Below are 15,767 nucleotides of genomic sequence, written 5' to 3' on the forward strand. Positions count from 1 at the left end.
GATAGACCTCCCCCTTATCTGGCATGACATACATATCCACTCGTGCATCTATGTTACATACAGCGACTTTTACATTTTCAATGATCCCCAAACACTTCACACTTGAGTTGTTGGCTAGCCTAGCTTGACAATTAGAGGACTTTGTAATTTCAAGCCCTAACTTGTTCATTGATTTTTCCGTGATCACACACATTTGAGCTCCACCATCAACATATACATTAGACACCTTTTTACCCCTTATGTAAGCATCCACAATGGGTTTCACATCTTTTTGTAGCTTTGAGGCCACAACCTTAATTGAAAGATTTGCTTTCTTTTTTGGAATTCTTGTACTTACCAACTTTGGTCATTGCCTTCTTACTTTGGCTGATAGGTGTAGAAGTTGAGGCCATGAAATGTTTGGCTTTTGGGTTTGTAAATCCTCCAGGATGTTGTAGGGCTCTAGCTCCTTTCCCAATGGGAAGTCGTTGATACCAATTTCCCTTCGCCTTGATCTTTTCTTCCTGCTACTTTCAGCTTCTTCCATCTTTGACTTCTTCTTCTTGTCCCTTCTGGCTGAATTTGTTCCTTCACTTCTCATGTCTTCATCCTTATCATGTGCTCTTGTGCGTTTTTCTGCCGGCATAACATCAAAGTTTAGAGTATGCTCAGCTATTACCTCTTCTAGCTTGATGATGTTGACTCCTCTTTCTTCCTCCTCATGTGGTATATTTGCTGGTGGTGGTGGTCGACAAAGGATTTGTAAGCCTTGAGCTTGTTCTTGCTGCATAGTGAGAGGAGGCGGTCTGGGGGGATATATGTCTCCCGGAAGTCGCCTTGGATGTGGACAATTGTACATGCCATGGCCCATTTCATTGCAATGCCAACATCGCAACTCTTGAGCTTGTCTTCCTTGATTGCGATTCCCTTCTCTTGGTTGTCGTTGTTGAGGTAGGCCCTGTACTAGATTCAGAGTGAGGTTCTCAAGCTGTTGAGTTAGCCTTTGTAAAACCTCTTGTTGAGAGTTATCTCCTATTTGTGAAGATTGTGCAAGAGGGGCCCTAATTGGTGCTTCCATGGTTTGTGAAGACTCCCTCTCACTCACTTCATTCAAACCCCTTGCTCTGTGTGCTTGGAAGTGTAGTTTTCTAAACTTGATGATGGCTACCTCACGTGCTTCTTCGAAGGTGGATGAGAATTTTAGCTCTACTTTAGCCTTTAAAAGTGGATACAAGCCAACCATGAATCTCTCTTTTTTTAGAAAGTTAGGTGCACCACCATGATTTTCTAATGTAGCCTCCCACCTACCCCATAGATTGACAAAGGTTGCTTCATAAGAGGGATAGTCTTCAAGTGATACCTGCTTATGTCCAATAAGACATTTCCATAGTCCTTCAGAAGTATCACCTTGCCCGAAACTTGGAGAGGAAGCTTGCTCGCAGTCTCTCCCAATTGGACTCGATTTGGGGTTGCAAGGTCTCATACCATGCTTTAGCTTTTGCTTTTAGAAACAACGGGAAGGATCGTAGCTTTACTTCCTCTTCATCTCTCCCGGATATGAGATGTGCCATCTCCAAGTTGTCAAGAAACTCTTGCGCATCTTCCCCACTTCTTGTATAGAACGTGGGAAAAGAACTTGACATTTTGTTTAGACTTTTTGAAATTTCTTTTTTTTAAAGAAACTTTTCTCTTACGGGCCGCACAAGATTGTTGACACTATAAATCTGATTACATTAAAATGAAGATGTACACATCCATTGTTAATTCGTACTTTATCATAGGTAGAATAAATGGATTAATTGAAGCATTGATTTCATTGAGGCGAGTGGATCCAAATATCCTCCTTATGATAGATTGAAACCTAAACTTAGTTGCAATGATTATATGAATGGATTGCCGAGCAATAGGCCTAAAAGGTTCATTGTTTTGATCGTGATTCATGTGCTACTCCTTGTTGTTGGTTTGAAGACCTCGTTCCTTCATATGGCCCTTGAGCACCCCTTCACTACTCCTTGTTCCTGCCTTTAAAACAAAATGAAAACGTGAACATCAAAAGAAGTTTCATAATTGATGATTGGAAGTATAATTGGATTGGATGATGCCAGTATTTCTCTAAGTCTTTCTGCACCAAGCATCAAAACAATGCGCTGCTGGAAAAAGACTTTTCTATCTATGTGAACATTTACTCTAATGTGTTGTGAAAAATGAAATGGATACATGGGAACTCCATTATTCATCACTAAAATATTTGAAGGTAACTTGGAAATATGTTCCTCAGTGGGGGCACCACTTTATGAGGGCGAGCTTTTTGAAATGGGGCCTCTAAACCCAAACCAATGGGCCTACCCTCACAAAATGTTCATAAAGAGGTACGCACACTACTTGGGGCACCACCTTCTTGTGGGAGTGGAGAAGGAAACCAATCAAAATAACACTTGCACTCACCCACTCAAGCAACACACTTTGAAAACCCCCTTACTCTATATACACTTTGGACACTTGAACACCATCAACGATTATGCAACCCAATGCCGTGCATCAAAATGAAATATACAATTTGTGGAATAGCATTCCCCTTCTCCCCATAAGAATACCCATAATACATCCAAACTCTTCCTCTCTCAAGCACTCATCAAAAAATCATGCGCACAAGACTTGCCTCTCAAACACACAAGAGAATCAGTTACATCAAACTAACACACTTTGCATAGAGAGCTCATCTTCATCTATGCAATGCCGTACTGACACAAATAAAAATCATCATGAGAGGTAGCCACATGCATATGTAATGAAGCAAAAGAGATTTGGAGTGAGAAATTTCTTTAGACCAATTGAATAAGTGTGGAGAAACAAACCAATGGTAAATTGAGAATAGAACACTTACTTGATTTCTCGCACACCTTTTAAGGGGAGAACAGACGCTGGCTAACCATCACGAATTGCGACACTTGAAAGTTTTGAAGATGATTTCATGATCATTGACATAACCATGAGAGAGATCATGATGTATTTACAAGTTATTGAGGTGCTACAAATGATTTATTGGGTTGATGGAGTAAGAGATGGTAGAATGGAAAGAGTGGAGAATAGAGTTGCACTTCCTCCAAAGAGGAGGGTTAGGAGGGAGGATGTGAAAGAGGGAGAGTTGGGGTTTTCTCTACTATTGATCAAGAAACAACATGAAGTTGAAAATATATGTGTGTGTCCTTGAGTCTCTCCAAGGGGGGCTATTTATAGTTGTGTAGGAGTGGGATTATGCTACACTTAATTAGAGTAAGTGATTTGACCTAATTAAGTGTCCTTTGACCACTCATTGAATATTGGACATAAAAGGGACTATTGATTCACCAAAAATATCATTTTAGACCGTGAAGGCTCCATAGGGGTGCATAATGTAGGTGGGACCCACCATGAGGCCCTACGGGTGGCTCCTGCGGGGTATCTCAACTTGTCTGTTTTGGCATTTAGAAAGCATCTTTCGGTTGGTCCCATCACATGCAAGTGACCTTGAACACTCATTGCTCTTCTAGAAGATGACTAGGGGAAAAATAAGATCTCACCCTCTTGATTTACTTGATTTACAAATCCCTTTTGCTGCGAATCTGACAGATTTACACTATTTTGACCATAACTTTTTACCTGTAGCTCGGAATGACATGCTTCAAAAGGAAAAATTGACCTTCTCAACATGTTTGATATGAATTTGGACTATTGTTCACGCCCATGCACCAAGTAATTCGGTTTGGAAGGTTCACACTAGGCTAGGGAACCTTTTGCTTCCAAGTCTTCTTGTATGGGCCCTTTGCTTGTATGTATCCAAGGGGAATCATGCTTTTTCAAAAGGCTATGATGTTTAAACAAATAGAGGAGGGCCCAATATTAATCGCTTGTGAAAAGAATATACAATTGGAGTCTTTTTGAAAGGAGAGAAACTATATGTATATTCTTAAGAGATATTGGGCCACCTATGTAGGGGGTATAGAAGACTTGTAGAGAGGGACCATAATCTTTGGTAAAGACAAGTGGAGAGTTGATTTCCATGGGAATTTATCTATATGGGGTGGAAGATGGATATATTATTTTTCTACTACTAATTCACAAGAGGTAAGAAAGTTTGGGGGTATAAAGTTGGTTATTGTATGTTTATTCTAATTACAAAGCAAAAAAGAAATGGGTGGTAATATAAATATATGACTAAGGTGACATTTTTGGGAAGAGTATAATGTATGTGTCGCGACAAAGGTTAAACGAAGAGGGGGAATTTACTCTAGATAACTTAATAGCGTAGAAAAATATATACACATATGAGGAAGAGGACGTTGAGTAGGCTGACAAATGTTGCAAAAAGATGGTTACCATTTTATGCCACTCATATTAGCCCTCCCCCAAGCCTAGAGATATTCATATCTTTAGGAGGACGGTGTTGCTTCTTTTTCTTCTTCTTTTTTTTTTCATTTTTTTTTTTTTCACTAGGAGGAGTGTCATGCACTCTTTTACTCCATTAGACCTGCTTTTCATTACCTCAATCCCATAAATCAGAGATGGGAGGGTCAATGCCTTGGGTATGTTCAAATTCCAAGGCTGGTTCTTCTTTGCACATCAAAGCTTTAAAAATAGGTGGAGCATTTGCCAAGCCGAAGGGAGCCATGTCAATTTGGAGCTTAGACGATGTAGATAGATGACTGCCTATCAACGGATTGACACGTTGAAAGTAGTGCTTTAATCTCCATCCATTGACTCTGGTCTTGTGGAGTTTTCCTGATAAATCTGCTAATCTGTAACTACCATTCCCAAACTTTATTTTTATCATGAAAGGTCCCTCCCATCTTTGCAAAAACTTTTTGTCAAGTCAAGTATCAAGTCGGTTATCATAGCGAAGAACCAACATACCTTCCTTCAATCCTTTCCCCTTGAGCTTCTTGTTGATTTTATCCCTTTGGCTTGTCGCTTTGGTGATGTAGTGATCAATGGACTCTTCTCTATCTAGCTCAAGTCGTTGGGGATATAAGATCCTTTCATGTAGAACCTCTTTTGGTTTTTTTGCCACTCTTGCAAGAACGCGCAATCTTAAGAGCTCTACCTCAATGGGGAGAAGTGCCTCCTGTCCATAAACTAGATGAAAAGGGGTGAATTGGGTAGATACCTTGAAAGATGTCCTATACGCCCAAAGAGCAGCCCTCAAATGGCGATCCCAATCATTAGGCTGGTCCAAAACCTGCTTAGAAATGATCTTACATATCATTCCATTCAGTTTTTCCACCAATCCATTGCATTGAGGGTAGTAGGGTGTGGAATGCAGGTGTTTCACTTTTAACCTCCTCAAGAGATCATTCAGAAGGTCAGCCCTAAAACCCGGACCTCGATCTGATAAGATTTCTAGGGGTGTTCCAAACCTACTACAAATATGATCAAAAATAAACTTTGATACCTCTTCAGCTGTGATTCGGGCTGTGCTTGTTGCTTCCTCCCATACTGTCATGTAGTCAACACCCATGATGATGAAAACCTTCCCTGTAGAAGTACGAGGTAGGGGACCTATTGCATCCACACCCCACTTTTCAAAAGGGCCATAAGATATTATTGGGACTCGAGGCTCATATGGTAGTCGTCTATCCCCAGCAATTTGGCATGGCTTACATGCCTTACACCAATATTAGACATCACGATGTAAGCTCGGCCAAATAAACCCTTCTTGTAAAATCTTCCTACTTGTAATATCTTGAGAAAAGTGACCACCACAGACATCATCATGACATGAAAGAAGAATTTTCTCTATCTCTTGCACACCTGGTACTCTCCTCAAGACCAAATCTTTCCCTTTATGATATAAATCATCCCCGATCAACTGGTAAGGTGTGGACTTCTTAACTAATCTATGTCTTTGCACCTTGTCTAAGTATTTGGGACACTCACCTGCTTGTAGAAAGAAGATAATGTCTTTTAGCTCCTCTTGACCTTGATATTTGGGTTCATATAGTTTCACACCTCCTACTGCCATTTGAAGCTTTTCATTTGCGAGTAAGTCTGCTTCCTTGTTATGAGTTCTCACAATGTGTTGTACCTGTGTTGCTTTAAAACCCTTCATCAAAGCTCTTACACTACTAAGCCACTCAAACAATGTACGATTCTTGCACCTCCAAGTCCCTTGGATTTGCCTAACCACTAGGAAAGAATCACCTTTTATAATAAGTCTTTGTATGCCTAATTCTTTGCATTCTTCTAACCCAAGGGCTAGAGCAGCATACTCAACCTCATTTTTAGAGTGAAAACTGAGTAGAGTGATACCTTTACTAACCATTACCTCCTTTTGTGGGTTCAAAATGATGATTCCCCCTGCTGCTTTGTCTTGTTGGCGTTGATAAGCTCCGTCAAAGCATAAAGTATGGGCATTATCAATCTCCTTCACTTTGAACTGTTTTGAGCCTTCCTCTCTTTGTAGTCGTGATCCTTCCCTTTCTCTCACTTTGTAGGTGAGAATGTCTGCAAGTCCTGCACTTGTGCTATCTTCTACAAGGAAAGTGTATTCAAATTCTTGGAGTTCAAGCACCCACTTTGCTATTCTAAATGAGAGGCTCATGTGTTGTACTACAAATGGTAGATTGTGCTCTAAGGTGAGAAAAACAAATGGCACAGGGAGAAGATACTATCGAAACTTCCTTACCCCAAACAAGATTGCAAAGACCACTTTCTCCATTTCAGTGTATCCCTTCTCGGCTGGAGTCATCACCTTGCTTGCAAAATAGATCGGCCTAATGTATGATGTTTTAGGATCTTTTTGCAGCAAAACAACACCAATTGCTTCGAAACCTACACTTGGAGTGACATAGTAGGTCTCCTTTGGATCTGGTGGAATTAGGATTGGGAGAGAGCTAAGAATGCCCTTCGCTTCCTCAAAACATTTTGCATGTTCCCTCCCCCATTCAAATGTAGATTGGCTTGCCAACCTATGCAAAGGGGCGATGGCTTCTTCTAGGAGATGGATGAAGCGAGACATGTACCTCACTTTGTGGTTGAAGGTCATTAGCTCCTTAGTTGTTGTTGGTGGAGATAATGACAAAAGGGCCTCTACTTTAGAGGGATCCACTTGAATTCCTTGTGAAAAAACCACATGGCCTAGCAAAACCACCTGAGATTCACCAATATGACACTTCTCTGGGTTGAGTTGTCCCCCAAATTGATGGATCCTCTTAAGCCCCTCTTCAACCTTTTGGCAGTGAAGTGATCTACAACTATAAAAACAGAAATCATCCATAAATACTCTTATAGATTTTCCAAAGAATGGCTGAAATACAAATATTGTGAATCTCATGAAGGTGCTAGGAGCATTGGTGAGCCCAAAAGGGTTTACTCTGAATGCAAAACATCCCCAAGGTGTGATGAAGGTGGCTTTTGGTTGGTCTTCTTCTGCTATTCTAATTTGAAAATATCCTGAATACCCATGACACACCGTGTAGCATTCGTGACCTGATACTTCATTCAAAATTTCATCTTGGAAAGGGAGAGGGAAGTGGTCCCTCTTTGTCGCAGCGTTGAGGGGTTTGTAATCCACGCAGACCCTCCACTTACCATTCTTCTTGGGAGTGACTACAATAGGTGATACCCATTCGGAGTTGGATACTGGATAGATGAAGCCAGCCTTCAAGAGTCGATTCACTTCTTGTAGGAGAGCCTTTTGTTGCACAGATCCTAGTCGCCTTAACTTTTGAGCCACGGGTTTGGTCCCTGGTTTCAATTCAATTCGATGCTCTATTACATCTACACCTCTTATTTGTGAGTAGTCAGTGATAAACAAATTGGGATACCTCCTTAACATATTGATGTAGGACCTCTTCTCCTCACAAGTAAGATCTTTTGCAAGCATCTTCTCAAATCCTTCTTCAAGCTGGTGGCATCTTTCATCCCCTCGTGTGTGATTGTCTGTTGGCTTTTCTTCTACAGGAACATCTTGAGTGTTGGCGTTGAATACAATTCCCATTACCTCCAAAGAACACTCCTCTTCACTGGTTGATGCACTGGTTGATGCTTCCTCATCACTTGAGTAAGGACTCTCCTCCTCGCTCTCTTCATCTGCCGTGGTTTCATAGTTGATATCTAGTTGCTTTCCTTCTCGCCAATCATACACCACCGGTTGACCCTTCTTAAGAATCAAACGACCACTTCCCCATTTTTGATCTGCATTCACAGCAATGAGCCAAGGCGTCCGTAGGATGATGGGATAGCCCTCCCCCTTAGCTGGCATGACATACATATCCACTCGTGCATCTATGTTACATACAGAGACTTTTACATTTTCAATGATCCCCAAACACTTCACACTTGAGTTGTTGGCTAGCCTAGCTTGACAATTAGAGGACTTTGTAATTTCAAGCCCTAACCTGCTCATTGATTTTTCTGTGATCACACACATTTGAGCTCCACCATCAACATATACATTAGACACCTTTTTACCCCTTATGTAAGCATCCACAATGGGTTCCACATCTTTTTGTAGCTTTGAGGCCACAACCTTAATAGAAAGATTTGCTTTCTTTTTTGGAATTCTTGTACTTACCAACTTTGGTCATTGCCTTCTTACTTTGGCTGATAGGTGTAGAAGTTGAGGCCATAAAATGTTTGGCTTTTGGGTTTGTAAATCCTCCAGGATGTTGTAGGGCTCTAGCTCCTTTCCCAATGGGAGGTCATTGATACCAATTTCCCTTCGCCTTGATCTTTTCTTCCTGCTACTTTCAGCTTCTTCCATCTTTGACTTCTTCTTCTTGTCCCTTCTGGCTGAATTTGTTCCTTCACTTCTCATGTCTTCATCCTTATCATGTGCTCTTGTGCGTTTTTCTGCCGGCATAACATCAAAGTTTAGAGTATGCTCATCTATTACCTCTTCTAGCTTGATGATGTTGACTCCTCTTTCTTCCTCCTCATGTGGTATATTTGTTGGTGGTGGTGGTCGACGAAGGATTTGTGGGCCTTGAGCTTGTTCTTGCTGCACAGTGAGAGGAGGCGGTCTGGGGGGATATATGTCTCCCGGAAGTCGCCTTGGATGTGGACAATTGTACATGCCATGGCCCATTTCATTGCAATTCCAAAATCGCAACTCTTGAGCTTGTCTTCGTTGATTGCGATTCCCTTCTCTTGGTTGTCGTTGTGGAGGTAGGCCCTGTATTAGATTCAGAGTGAGGTTCTCAAGCTGTTGAGTTAGCCTTTGTAAAACCTCTTGTTGAGAGTTATCTCCTATTTGTGAAGATTGTGCAAGAGGGGCCCTAATTGGTGCTTCCATGGTTTGTGAAGACTCCCTCTCACTCACTTCATTCAAACCCCTTGCTCTATGTGCTTGGAAGTGTAGTTTTCTAAACTTGATGATGGCTACCTCACGTGCTTCTTCGAAGGTGGATGGGAATTTTAGCTCTACTTTAGCCTTTAAAAGTGGATACAAGCCAACCATGAATCTCTCTTTTTTTAGAAAGTTAGGTGCACCACCATGATTTTCTAATGTAGCCTCCCACCTACCCCATAGATTGACAAAGGTTGCTTCATAAGAGGGATAGTCTTCAAGTGATACCTGCTTATGTCCAATAAGACATTTCCATAGTCCTTCAGAAGTATCACCTTGCCCGAACTTGGAGAGGAAGCTTGCTCGCAGTATCTCCCAATTGGACTGGATTTGGGGTTGCAAGGTCTCATACCATGCTTTAGATTCTGCTTTTAGAACCAACGGGAAGGCTCGTAGCTTTACTTCCTCTTCATCTCTCCCGCATATGAGATGTGTCATCTCCAAGTTGTCAAGAAACTCTTGCGCATCTTCCCCACTTCTTGCATAGAACGTGGGAAAAGAACTTGACATTTTGTTTGACTTTTTGAAATTTCTTTTTTTCAAAGAAACTTTTCTCTTACGGGCCGCACAAGATTGTTGACACTATAAATCTGATTACATTAAAATGAAGATGTACACATCCATTGTTAATTCGTACTTTATCATAGGTAGAATAAATGGATTAATTGAAGCATTGATTTCATTGAGGCGAGTGGATCCAAATATCCTCCTTATGATAGATTGAAACCTAAACTTAGTTGCAATGATTATATGAATGGATTGCCGAGCAATAGGCCTAAAAGGTTCATTGTTTTGATCGTGATTCATGTTCTACTCCTTGTTGTTGGTTTGAAGACCTCGTTCCTTCATATGGCCCTTAAGCACCCCTTCACCACTCCTTGTTCCTGCCTTTAAAACAAAATGAAAACGTGAACATCAAAAGAAGTTTCATAATTGATGATTGGAAGTATAATTGGATTGGGTGATGCCAGCTAGTATTTCTCTAAGTCTTTCTGCACCAAACATAAAAACAATGCGTTGCTGGAAAAAGACTTTTCTATCTATGTGAACATTTACTCTAATGTGTTGTGCAAAATGAAATGGATAGATGGGAACTCCATTATTCATCACTAAAAAATTTGAAGGTAACTTGGAAATATGTTCCTCAGTGGGGGCACCACTTTATGAGGGCGAGCTTTTTGAAATGGGGCCTCTAAACCCAAACCAATGGGCCTACCCTCACAAAATGTTCGTAAACAGGTACGCACACTACTTGGGGCACCACCTTCTTTTGGGAGTGGAGAAGGAAACCAATCAAAATAACACTTGCACTCACCCACTCAAGCAACACACTTTGAAAACCCCCTTACTCTATATACACTTTGGACACTTGAACACTATCAACGATTATGCAACCCAATGCCGTGCATCAAAATGAAATATGCAATTTGTGGAATAGCATTCACCTTCTCCCCATAAGAATACCCATAATACATCCAAACTCTTCCTCTCTCAAGCACTCATCAAAAAATCATGCGCACAAGACTTGCCTCTCAAACACACAAGAGAATCACTTACATCAAACTAACACACTTTGCATAGAGAGCTCATCTCCATCTATGCAATGCCGTGACACAAATAAAAATCACCATGAGAGGTAGCCACATGCATATGTAATGAAGCAAAAGATATTTGGAGTGAGAAATTTCTTTAGACCAATTGAATAAGTGTGGAGAAACAAACCAATGCTAAATTGTGAATAGAACACTTACTTGATTTCTCGCACACCTTTTAAGGGGAGGACAGACGCTGGCTAACCATCACGAATTGCGACACTTGAAAGTTTTGAAGATGATTTCATGATCATTGACATAACCATGAGAGAGATCATGATGTATTTACAAGTTATTGAGCTGCTACAATTGATTTATTGGGTTGATGGAGTAAGAGATGGTAGAATGGAAAGAGTGGAGAATAGAGTTGCACTTCCTCCAAAGAGGAGGGTTAAGAGGGAGGATGTGAAAGAGGGAGAGTTGGGCTTTTCTCTACTATTGATCAAGAAACAACATGAAGTTGAAAATATATGTGTGTGTCCTTGAGTCTCTCCAAGGGGGGCTATTTATAGTTGTGTAGGAGTGGGATTATGCTACACTTAATTAGAGTAAGTGATTAGACCTAATTAAGTGTCCTTTGACCACTCATTGAATATTGGACATAAAAGGGACTATTTATTCACCAAAAATATCATTTTAGACCGTGAAGGCTCCATAGGGGTGCATAATGTAGGTGGGACCCACCATGAGTCCCTACGGGTGGCTCCTGCGGGGTATCTCAATTTGTCTGTTTTGGCATTTAGAAAGCATCTTTAGGTTGGTCCCATCACATGCAAGTGACCTTGAACACTCATTGCTCTTCTAGAAGATGACTAGGGGAAAAATAAGATCTCACCCTCTTGATTTACTTGATTTACAGATCCCTTTTGCTGCGAATCTGACAGATTTACACTATTTTGACCATAACTTTTTACCTGTAGCTCGGAATGACATGCTTCAAAAGGAAACATTGACCTTCTCAACATGTTTGATATGAATTTGGACTATTCTTCACGCCCATGCACCAAGGCATTCGGTTTGGAAGGTTTACACTTGGCTAGGGAACCTTTTGCTTCCAAGTCTTCTTATATGGGCCCTTTGCTTGTATGCATCCAAGGGAAATCATGCTTTTTCAAAAGGCTATGATGTTTAAACAAATAGAGGAGGGCCCAATATTATTTGCTTGTGAAAAGAATATACAATTGGAGTCTTTTTGAAAGGAGAGAAACTATATGTATATTCTTAAGAGATATTGGGCCACCTATGTAGGGGGCATAGAAGACTTGTAGAGAGGGACCATAATCTTTGGTAAAGACAAGTGGAGAGTTGATTTCCATGGGAATTTATCTATATGGGGTGGAAGATGGATATATTATTTTTCTACTACTAATTCACAAGAGGTAAGAAAGTTTGGGGGTATAAAGTTGGTTATTGTATGTTTATTCTAATTACAAAGCAAAAAAGAAAAGGGTGGTAATATAAATATATGACTAGGTGACATTTTTGGGAAGATTATAATGTATGTGTCGCCACAAAGGTTAAACGAAGAGGGGGAATTTACTCTAGATAACTTAATAGCGTAGAAAAATATATACACATATGAGGAAGAGGACGTTGAGTAGGTTGACAAATGTTGCAAAAAGATGGTTACCATTTTATGCCACTCACTATCAATATATAAACAAAGGTGAGGGATGCTTCATACCCCTCACTTACCCATGACTGTGTGTGTTAGTTTATGTGAAAAGTGAGAATTTGAGGGCTTTTCTCTAAGATGATCTCTCACTGCGTGAAAATGCAATTAGTGGAGTAGAAGGGATTTGCACAATTTCGTACTCTACATAACGTTTCCTTGTCATTTTATATACGTTGCACTATCAAGCTTTTTTTTCAAGAAGTAATCTCTGTTGCGTTGGGCGTTGGTCATAATATTACTATGGTTTTTTCTGCATTGAAAATATTTTTGAATCCATACTCTGCATAATCCAACCCATGTTGTTGTATAAGCTCTACACAAAAAAGGTGTTTTCACAAAGGTATTTATTTGCCCATTGAACATTGAGCAAAATACAACTCTGGTTTTATTGGGGTAGTGTGTGTGTGTGTATGTAGTATGTGTCCGTTTACAAAAGAGAAGGCCTCCTTTAATAGGCCAAGAGAGTGATTAGGGAAGAGATTATGAGCAAGAGGAGTTACTACAAAGTAGCCTCAGGTAGAGGCATTCCCCCAATGAGAGAGCTCCGTGTGTCATGCTTATTGACCAAATTCCTCCTAATCACCTTCATCATGGCGAGCTTTGTCTCTATGCCTCCTTCCATAGCTTGAGTCCAAGAGCTTTCTTATAATATTTAAGAGAATCTTGATAAAATAAGTGCAAATCAAGCAATAATGGAGAGAAACCTATAAGAAATTATGTGTGTGGAGTTGGAGAACCATGATTGCTTCCCATGTGAATAGATAAGCTCCACCATTTTGGCCATATCTCCCAAATTGTAGCTTCAAAAAATATAAAACAAATAGAGGCAGAAAGGTCAGCTCAAAATAAAAAAAACAGAGAAAAATCCCACAAAAATATGTGTTCGTCTTTTATCTTCCAAAAGTCTTCCAAGTAGTCCACTCTTGACTTCATGTGCAAGCCTTGTGTCCACAACTGAATTATGGTTAAATTTGATAATATTTTGTTAACTCCAACTCCATAATGCATAAGATTCTCCTCCCTTTCACTATTGACTCTTATTCACTTGTAGTGATCTTTAGGTAGAATCAACATCCAATGAATTTTTGGTTTTCATAGGGTTTGTTCCTACCTCTCCTTATTTCTAAGATCCAAGTGTGTCCAAACCATAGCTATGTACAAAATAAATACATATAATTTTTGTGATTTTAATGCAGGAGGTCCCTCCTCCTCTGCAAAGCCTTGAAACCTTGCCATCAAGTGCATACAAAGAGAGAGGTGGTCAAAAATTTGAAAAGCGGCCCTCAATAGCCCTCCCCCTGAAGCTAGATGTCTCTAGCTCTGTAGTTGATTCTTCTTTAGTTGAGGTGGAGGAATCTCCCTCCTTAGGGATTTCTATCACATGTGCTTGATCAAACCTCAAAAATTATTGCTTTAACCTCCACCCATTGACACGTGTTTTGTGGAGCCTACCATTTGCATCCATCAATCGGTAACTGGCATTGTTGTAGTGCCTTCTAATGACGAATGGCCCCTCCCATCTGGGTGAAAACTTTTTATCCTTCCTAGTGTTAGACTTGTTATCATACCTTAGGACCAACATACCTTTCTTGAGACATTTTTCCCTAAGTCCCTTGTTGAAGGTAAGTCGACCTTGCTCTGCTTGTTCTGCATGATAGTTGATAGCATCTTCTCTATCTAGTTGAAGCCTCTCTAGATCAAGAATGTGGTTGTGAAAATGAGCATTAGGGCGCTCCATTTGCCTAGCTAGCACCCCGAGACTAGCCAATTGTACTTCATCGGATAAAATGGCCTTCTTACCATACACCGAGTGATATGGTGTGAACCCAAGGGATGTGCAAAATTAAGTGCGATAAGCCCAAAGTGCAGCGATAAGATGCTTGTCACAATCACTTTTGTGATTTTTTACATGTTTAGTGATGATCTTGCAGATCATAACATTTGCCTTTTCCACCAAACCATTGCATTGTGGGTAGTAGGGAGTTGAGGATTGTTGTGAGATACCCAGCTTCTCCATCAGCTCTCCTACTAGGTCTTCTCTAAAACCTGGTTTTTTGTCAATAATTATATAAAGAGGAATACCAAAATGGCAAAAAATGTTTTTAAACACAAAATTATCCACTTTCTTAGCTGTAATCTAGGTGGTAGCAAGTGCTTCAGTCCACCTGGTAAGATAGTCTACACCCATGATGATATACAATCTACTTGATTGGCTTCTTTGCAAAGGCCCAATGGCATCAATTTCCCATTTTTCAAATGGTGCATAATAGATTAGAGGAGTCCGTGGCTCATATGTGAGCCTCCTTTCCCCAAATTTTTGACACTCTTTTCATGTTTTACACTAGTGATGCACATTTCTCTATAAACTAGGCCACACAAACCCAGTTTGTAGAACCTTCCTACTGGTGATTTCAAGTGCAAATTTCCTTCCACAAACACCATCATGGAAACTTGATATTATTTTTGTGATCTCTCTAGAGAGAGGTACACGCCTAAGAAATTTATCCTTACCCTTATAGTAGAGGTCGTCTTCAATAAGGTGGTATTTTGTTGCCTTGTGCACAAGCCACTTCTTTTGACCCTTAATAAGATCTTTAGGACATTCTCATGTGTCCAAGAAACTTAGGATGTTAGGCATAGCATTGCTGCCTTGGAAGAGATGCAACTTCAACTTGATAACACCCACCATTGTAACATCTTGTAGCTTCTCTCTAACTAGACCATCTACTTCTTGATTTTTTTCTCGAGGGACATGGTGTAATTGTACAGCTTGAAACTTCTCTAAAAGGTTCCTAAATTGGTGCAAATGGCCTAGCAAGCTATTATTTTTACAAACCCAAGTTCCTTGTATTTTTTTTATTAAAAGCATGGCATCACCAAGTACATTTAGCCGTTGAATACCTTACGTCACACACCACTCTAACCCAAGAGTTAAGGCTGTATATTTTGCCTCATTGTTGGAGTGGGAATCCAAGAGATGCCCAATGGAGAATACCTTTTCTCTTTGTTCACTGAAGACAAAAATGCCCGCTACAGCTTTGTCCAGTGTCCTCTTATAGGCTCCATCAAAGAAGAGAGAGTGAGTCCTCTCCAACTTAGGGACTTCCAACATAGGTGTTACTTCTTTATCTTCAACTTCTTTTCATAGTGGCAATGAGTGAGAATGCCTCCTAGACTCGCCCTTGTGGAGTTCTCC

The sequence above is a fragment of the Adiantum capillus-veneris genome, chromosome 10 (assembly GCF_014529385.1).
Source record: "Adiantum capillus-veneris isolate H3 chromosome 10, ASM1452938v2, whole genome shotgun sequence".
NCBI classification, from domain to species: Eukaryota; Viridiplantae; Streptophyta; class Polypodiopsida; order Polypodiales; family Pteridaceae; genus Adiantum; species Adiantum capillus-veneris.